Source organism: Nycticebus coucang, chromosome 5 (assembly GCF_027406575.1).
Source record: "Nycticebus coucang isolate mNycCou1 chromosome 5, mNycCou1.pri, whole genome shotgun sequence".
NCBI lineage: Eukaryota > Metazoa > Chordata > Mammalia > Primates > Lorisidae > Nycticebus > Nycticebus coucang.
In genome coordinates this window covers 73203273-73211936 of record NC_069784.1, presented here as the reverse complement: position 1 = coordinate 73211936, position 8664 = coordinate 73203273, and the positions used below count along the sequence as shown (strand labels likewise).

General features: G+C 36.7%; 1 pseudogene; it reads right to left on the bottom strand.

Moving 5' to 3' along the window:
* Window positions 1–7461: 7461 nt before the first annotated feature.
* On the bottom strand, window positions 7462–7561 carry LOC128586950 (uncharacterized; annotated as a pseudogene).
* Between the last annotated feature and the right edge of the window lie 1103 nt (window positions 7562–8664).

The window sequence follows — 8664 nt, the reverse complement described above, 5'->3', positions numbered from 1 at the left end:
TGAAAAGATATTCTATGCTCATGGATTGGAAGAATCAGTATTGTTAAAATGTCCATGCTACCCAAAGCAATCTACAGATTTGGTGCAAACCCCATCAAGATACCAATGATGTTCTTCATAAAAATAGACAAAACAATTCCAAAATTAATGTGGAACCATAAAAGACCAAAGTTATCCTAAGCAAAAAGGACAAAACTGGAGGAATCACAATTATCTGACTTCAAATTAAGTACAGAGTGTAATAAAAACAGCACATAAAACAGCATGATACTGTCATAACAACAGGCACATAGACCAATGAAACAGAATAGAGAAACTGGGAACAAATCCATATATCTATAGTGAATTTATCTTTGACACAGGTGTCAAGAACATACAGTGGGGAAAGGACAGTCTCTTCAACAAATGAGGCTGGGAAAACTGGATATCCATATGCAGAAGAATGATACTAGACCCTTAATTCTCACCATATTCAAAAATTAAATCAAAATAGATTAAAGACTTAAATCTAAGACCTGAAACTCTGAAACTACTAAAAGAAAACACTGGGGAAATGCTTCAGGACATCGGTCTGAGCAAGAATTTCCTAAACAATACCACCAAAGCATAGGCAACCAACGCTAAATTGAAATAATGGTATCACATTCAGATAAAAAACTTCTGCACAGCTAAGCAAACAATCACAAGGAGAGAAAACCCACAGAATGGGGGAAAATATTTGAAAACTACCCATCTGACAAGGGATTAAGAACTGGAACGTATTAGGAACTCTAACAACTTGATAGGAAAAAAAAATCAAATAATCCAATTAAAAATGAGCAAAGAATCCGAATAGATATTTCTCAAAAGAAAACTACAAATGGCCAAAAGGCATATAAAAAATGTTCAACATCATTAGTCATCAGAGTCATGTAATCAGATAAATGTAAATCAACTGCATAATGAGATACCATCTTGCCCAGTTAAAATGTCTTTCATCAAAAAGGCAATAATAACAAATGCTGGAGAGGTTGTGGAAAAAGGGAAACGCTGGTACACTGTTGGTGGGAACATAAATTACTTCAGCCACTATGGAGAACAGTATAAAGGTTCCTCAAAAAACTAAAAATAGAACTGCCATACATCCCAGCAATCCCCCTGATGGGTAGATATCCAAAGGAGGGGAACCCAGTATATCAAAAAGAGAGCTTCACTCCCATGTTATTGCAACACTATTCACAATAGCCAAGATTTGTCCATCAATGGATGAATGGATAAAGAAATTGTGGTACATGTACACGATGGATCATATAGCCACAGAAAAGAACGAAATCCTGCCATTTGCAGCAACATGGATGGGTAAGTGAAATAAGTCAAGCACAGAAAGACAAATCCCACATGATCTTGTTCATATGTGGGCTCTAAATATTAAGAATAATTGATCACATGGAGACAAAGAGTAGAATGATCATTACTAGAGGCTGGAAAGTATAACAAGGAGGGGGGATAAAGTAGGGTCGGTTAATGAGTACAAAAATATAGTTAGATATTTAATAGAATTAATAGTATTTGATAGCACAGCAAAGTGACTATAATCAACAATAAGTTACGTTGCATTTTAAAATAACCAAAAAAGTGGAATCGCATTGTTCCCACACAAAGAAATAATGCCTGAGATGACATGATACTCCAATTACCCTGATTTGATCAATTCACATTGTGTGCCTGGATTAAAACTTCACATGTACCCTCTATAAAGATATAGGACTATAATGTCCTTATCATAATCAAAAACTAAAAAAATAATTGTTCTGGCATAAGCCACAACTTACGCAAACATTTTAAGGCAGGAAAAAATATGATATATAAGAACTGAAAGAATGCCAGTGTGGCTAATGCTTTGTGCCAGAACCATATAGGATACAATTGTGGACATAGGAAGGGCTCAAATCACAATGGTGAGGAGTTTAGGGGATTTCACTGTAAGTACAGTATGAGACCACTGCAGGATTTTATGCAAGGAAGAGATTTGATCCAATGTGTGCCTTCCTTTGCCAGCTGCAAAGTATTGCCCACCAGCACCTTGGGGTAGGGAAAGGTTCTGGGTGTCTCCCTCCAGTCTTTTTCTGTTGATGCCACCCAATGCCTGCAAGAGTCCTCTTACCAAGATTCCTCAAGAACTCTCTGGTCTGGCCCCCTGCCTCAAGATCCACACACTTACTGTTTCCCTACCCCAGTGACAGCACAGCTTACTCCTTCCACACACTCTCTCCTTGCTCTGCCACCACAACCCTTTAGATTCATCTGCTTGAGACACGGATCAATTCCTGCACGCCAAAAATGCGAGGGGATACATGTCATCTTCTCTAAGTGGTTCTCTGAGGTTTCCCTTCCTTAACTTGGAGGAAAATGGAAACACTGTAGCTTCCTAAAGAAATCCTCTGTCTAGAAACTTTATCCTCCTAGTAAATTATTACATCTTATATATATAATATATAAAATAGATAAAAATACACTATATAAAGTATATCTAAGATATATAATAAGCTAATAAAAACAAATTTATTGATATAAGCAAATTCTGGCCACCTCCTTTGCAACAATGGTTTGCCACCTCTGTTAAAATGTTGAGTACATTACAACTTTTTCTCAGGTTGGTGCCTCAGGTGAAACTCCAAGGCTAAGAAAATGCAATGATAACATTATTCAAAAATATTTCCTAAACAAATACATAATTATTGATAGTTAAACACCAGATGCAACATCCCATTCATTTAATCAAAAGGATTTTTAAAAAACTACTGTCTAAATAGGTACAATCCTAGATTCTGAGGACATAATAATGAACAGATCTCAAGCTTATAGTTCTAGTAAGGAGACAGACATGGGGACGATTATCCGTGTATACATGTAAATAAGTTATGTGTACTACTTGCATGATATGAAAATTTAACTCAAAGATTTTAGGAAAGAACTATAGAACATCAGGAGGGCCCTCAGTATAGCCCTTGACCAGAGAAGTGGAATGTTGGGAGATGACCAGGGCTGAGTTCTGCAAGGCAAATTACAGAAGGAGGTAGCTTGAGCTAAGCAAAACATTACTGAAGTCTTAGTCACAAATAGGGCTAAGGAACTCTAATTTGGGAAGGGGACAGGAAAAGGAGAAATCGTGTGACTGAAGAAAAAAATGCAAGAAATTGTGGCTACAAGCAGGGCGAGAAGCAGCTCACAGCAGCCCACCATCTATCTGCATGGTAGAACCTTTCTCTCCGGAGGCACTGCTATTAACAGGCAGACAGATGCATCCAGCTTTTTCCTGTGGCACCTGATGACATAAACTTATAAAAACGTAAAAGAAAATAATTTATTCTTCCGGATATAGAGGTGTTGCTGTAGGAAGTGACATCACCAAGGGAGTAATATTAAATACTATCTAGAAAATAAGCAATCCCACCAGGCGGAGAGGGGAACAGTATCTCACCCTCCTTAGTAATAGCACCCTACCTTTGCTCTGGAGAACCACCTCTCTTTTCATTCCCTGTTGTGTTGGAGAGATTGTCATGTAAGGTATCCTATTCCCATCCTCTTTCTAAGTCTACATAGGACCTTTTAGATGTGTCAAGAAGCAGGAGGTAGAGGGTATGTAACAGTTTTACCTATTTAAAACAAGCATTTAACAATGTCTTCATTTGCATAGTGATATTCTGATACTGACTAGAATTCAGAGACTGTGAACTGGAGGCCAGAAGGCCAATTTGGCCTAGTAACATGATAATGTTTTCCTTGACCCTAATATGGTTTTTACTAATGTAGTCATATGTCAAATATAGTTTTTACTAATGTAGTCATATGTCTTTATCAAGGGTTTACAACCTTTGGATCACCACAGACTTCAACCATATCTTATGCCAGCCCTTAGAGCTCAGGTGGACATGAAAGGAAGGCTGGACAGCTCAGACTTCACTATGTCGGAGGCTTTCCTCACCTTCTTAATGTTATCACGAGAGCCAGCCAGCTGCAAATAAACAAGAAGATCCCAAAAGAGGTAAAGTAGCTTGCTTACAGAAGCAGAATAAACAAACACAGGTTTTGAAATCATATGTGTCTGCAAAACCATCCCAGATCTTCCCATAACACCTAAAAACCAATTCCACAATACATTCATCCCTTCATTCAAGAAATATTTATTGAGCATGGTAAAGATACAGTTGCTATGCTTTGAAGCTTATAGTATAGAGCAAGATATAAATAATATCAAATAAGCACATATGCTAATAAAAAATTTTATCTATAGCAAGTGTTTCCAAAGTGAACTATGTGGGAACTTATTGTATAATAGAGAGATTAAGCATTATTATGGAGGTCTTGAAAGGCTTCTCCGAGGAGCTGATTTATGTAGAGATCTGAAGGATGTGAAATATTGCCAAGAGGGGAAAGGAACCACATTATAGGCAGAGAGAAAAGCACATACAAAAGGAAGGTAGGAAACCAATACGCTGGAGCTCAACAAGAAGGGTGTGTTTGGTTCTGTGTAAAGCTAAGTAGGAGTAGTGAGAAGTCAGAAAACTCACTTTTAGACATTACTGTCTAAATCTTAACAGCAGTGATTTAAAAAATAAAGATGATGTTATCATACAAGCATTTTAGAAAAAAATATCACTTTGGGTGAAGTATAAAGAGGAGTAGGGTGGGAAGGGGTCACATGCACAGTGAATGACGAGAAGTTAGGAAGTTTTCATAGTTCTCAGACAGATGTGGGTGTATGTATAGCTCTTCATGGCTTTGCTTGGATGGTAATGATGAACATGAAGGTAAGTGGCTGGGTTCTGAAGAAGTTAAGTAAACTGAAAACATTTAGTGAAGAAATAAATATGGGGATGAGAGAGATAACATTGTCAAAATAGGCTACTAGTAAGGCTTCAGGCTTTCTGTCATGAAAGAATGGGGTACCATTTCTAGATAGAAGATTCTGTAAGAACATTTTTGGAAGAGTGAATAATGAATTCATTATTAGACATTGACTTTGAAGGGCTTTTTTTTTGAGATATACATGAACTGATAATAAGCTAACAATTTTATTAAGTTATTTACAGATATGCAGCCCAGAGGTTTGGATAAGAGATATAAATTTTAGGCTGGGTGCACTGGCTCACATCTGTAATCCTAGCACTTTGGAAGGCCAAGGTGGGTGGAATGCTTGAGCTCAGAAGTTCGAGCCAGGCCTGAGCAAGAGCAAGACTCTGTTGGGCATTATAGCAGGCGCCTGTAATCCCAGCTACTTGGGAAGATGAGGCAAGAGAAATCACTTGAGCCCAAGAGTTTGAGGTTGCTGTGAGCTGTGACACCACAGCACTCTACTGAGGTTAATAAAGAGACTCTGTCTCAAAAAAGAAAGAAAAAAAAAGAGCGATATACATTTTAGAGTGATCAGCATAGAATTAGTAACAGAAACTGTAGTTGTGAGTAGACTGGTCTGGAAAAAACACAGAGTATATGGGGGGGGCGGGTTGAGAGATAAAAACTTACCTAGCAGGTACACTGGTGATCAGCCTACTAAAGCCCTAAACTTCAGCATTATGAAATTCCTTCATATAACAAAAATACTTGTATCCCTTTAATATTTTGAGATTAAAAAAAAAAAAAAACCCATCTCTTGATTCCTATTTTTATAGTTTATTTTAATTAAATTCTTGGGGGCTGGGGAGCAGGGGCTCATGCCTGTAATCCCAGCATTCTGGAAGGCCAAGGAAGGAGGATAGCTTGCAGTCAGGAGTTTAAGATCAGCCTGAGCAAAGCAAGACCCCATCTCTACTAAAAATAGGAAAATCACATCAGGCACCTATAGTACCAGCTACTTGGGAGGCTGAGGCAGGATGATCGCTTGAGTTCAGGAATTTGAGGTTGTGAGCTAGTCTGAGGTCATGGCACTCTGGCCAGGGCAACAGAGTACGACTCTGTCTCAAAAAAAAAATTAAATTCCTGAGTAAGGTTTCTATCCTTGCTGACTCACCTCCCATTTTCTATGCACCCATTCCGATCAGATGTTTTCCTCCAATTACTTAACCAAAGTGACATTTATCAACATTAGTAATGACCTACATCTTGCCAAACTCAGTGCTTAATTTGTTTTCCTTTATTATTATGCCTATCAACAGCATTTGGTATAGATTACCCATTCTTTTATAGAATACATCTCTTGGATTTCACGGAAGACATTACTCTCTACCACAAGCACTTGATTTTTCTCCTGAGGACTAGCCTTACTGCTTGCCTTTCTTTGCTGACGTTTCCCTGTTTACTGTCAATCTGAGTATTTGAACATTTTGTAGTTTTTGTTCTAACATTTAGGTCTATGATCCATACTGAGATAAATTTCGTAATGTGAGGTAAAGGCCAGAGTTCATTTTTAAGCATGTCAGTATCCAATAGTTTTAGCACCATGTGTTGAAAAGACTATCCTTTCAGTTACATTACTTTTGCCAAAATCAATTGACCTATCCCCTCAAAATCAACTGTGAGCTTGTTCCCAGACTCTTCATCCTATAGAGAGTCCACCCTTTTTTATAGTAAATCTTAAAATCAGCTACTGGAAATCTTCCAACACTATTCTTATTCAGGTTGTTTTGGTTTTATGCTGTGCTCTTTGCATTTTTAAACCGCAAAATACATGTTTTAGAATGTATTTGTCTGGCCGGGCGTTGTGGCGAGCGCCTGTAGTCCCAGCTACTCGGGAGGCTGAGGCAAGAGAATCGCTTAAGCCCAGGAGTTGGAGGTTGCTGTGAGCTGTGTGAGGCCACGGCACTCTACCGAGGGCCATAAAGTGAGACTCTGTCTCTACAAAAAAAAAAAAAAAAAAGAATGTATTTGTCAATTTCTACAAAAGAAAAACCACTGGGATTTTGATTGGCATTCCCTAAATCCACAAACAAATTTTGGAAAAAATCTTAATATTGAGCCTTTCAATTTATGATTATGCTTTATCATTCAATTTAATTGGATATTCTCAAATTTTTCTCAGCAATAATTTATATTTTTTAAATTTCAGTATTTTGATGGCATTAAATGCTATTTTAAAAAATAATTTCTACTGTTCATTTCTTCCCATAAAAATACAATTAATGTTTGTATAGTATATTGAACCCAGCCACCTTGCTGAATTCACTATTATTTCTAGTAGATGTTTGTGGAGATTCTTTATATTTTTCTACATGAATAATATAATCTGAGAATGAAGAAAGTTTTACTTTTTTTTTTGGATTGGTTGTGACTTTTCCTTCTTTCTCATATCTTATTGCAATGGCTAGTTACCATTTATACAGTGTTAAAAGTAGTGGGAAAGGCAGCTAGTATTGTATTCTCTCAATCTTAGGGAGAAAACATTTTCATGATTAATTATGCTGTTTTATAATAACAGATTAGTCAGAGATATTACACATCAGGTTAGGGAAATTTTCTTCTTAGTTTGGAGAGTTTTGTTTTTTTTTAAATATGGAACGCTTCACGAATTTGCGTGTCATCCTTGCGCAGGGGCCATGCTAATCTTCTCTGTATCGTTTTTGGAGAGAGTTTTTATAATGAATGGGTTTTGAATTTTTCCAGTGATCTTTCAGCATCTAATGGGATAAAAATGTAGTTTTTCTTTTTACAGATTGCTTGATATAATGAACTACACTGACTGCTTGTTGAAATGTGAACCAACCTTGCATTCACAGATGAATATGGTTTTCTTTTCATACATCATCCTTTTCACGTATTGCTGGATTTACTGACTAATTTGTCTGTGTCTATGTTTGTTATGTTGAATTGTAATTTTATTAGGTTGTCTAGAGGGTTTATTAATTATATTGATCTTTCAAAGAACCAATGTTGGGTTGAATTTATTTCCTCTTCTGTTTCCTTCCACTTATTTCTAATTTTATTATTTCCTTCATTTTACTTGTTTTGGTTTTAATTTGTTGGGGTTTGTCTTCTAGTTTAAAATGGAAGTTTAAATTATTGAATTGAGCTTGTTCTTCTTTTCTAATTTGCGGAGTTAATGTGACAAATTTTACTGTGATTTCATTTAATTCAAAATATTCATTTTTCTTAGCGATTTCTTCTTTGATTTGTAGGTCATTAGAAGTATAATACTTCATTTTCAAATATTTAGAGATTTCCAGATATTTGTTGTTTATTTTTGGTTTAATTCCATTCTGATTTCACACTTTGTGTGATTTCAGTCCTTTTAAAGTTGATAAAATTTGTTTTATGACTCCAAATATGGTCTATCTTAGTAAATATTCCATGTGTACTTGTTAATAGTGTGTATTCTGCTACTGTTGGGCCGACTTACCTGTTAACGTAAATTAGCTCAAGTTGGTTCATAGTATTATTTCAGTCTTATATATATACACACACACGCAACAATTTCTGTCCAATTGTACCATCAATTACAGATGAAGGAGTGTTGAAGTCTTTAACTAAAATTGTTGATCCGAAGGGTGGGTGTGGTGGCTTACACCTGTAAACCTAGCACTTTGGGAGGCCGAGGCAGGTAGACTGCTCAAAGTCAGGAATTCAAGACCAGCCTGCGCAGGAGTGAAACCCCATTTCTACTAAAAATAGAAAAACTAACTGGGTGTCATGACAGGCACCTGTAGCTCCACCTACTTGGGAAACTGAGGCAAGAGGATGGCTTGAGCCTAA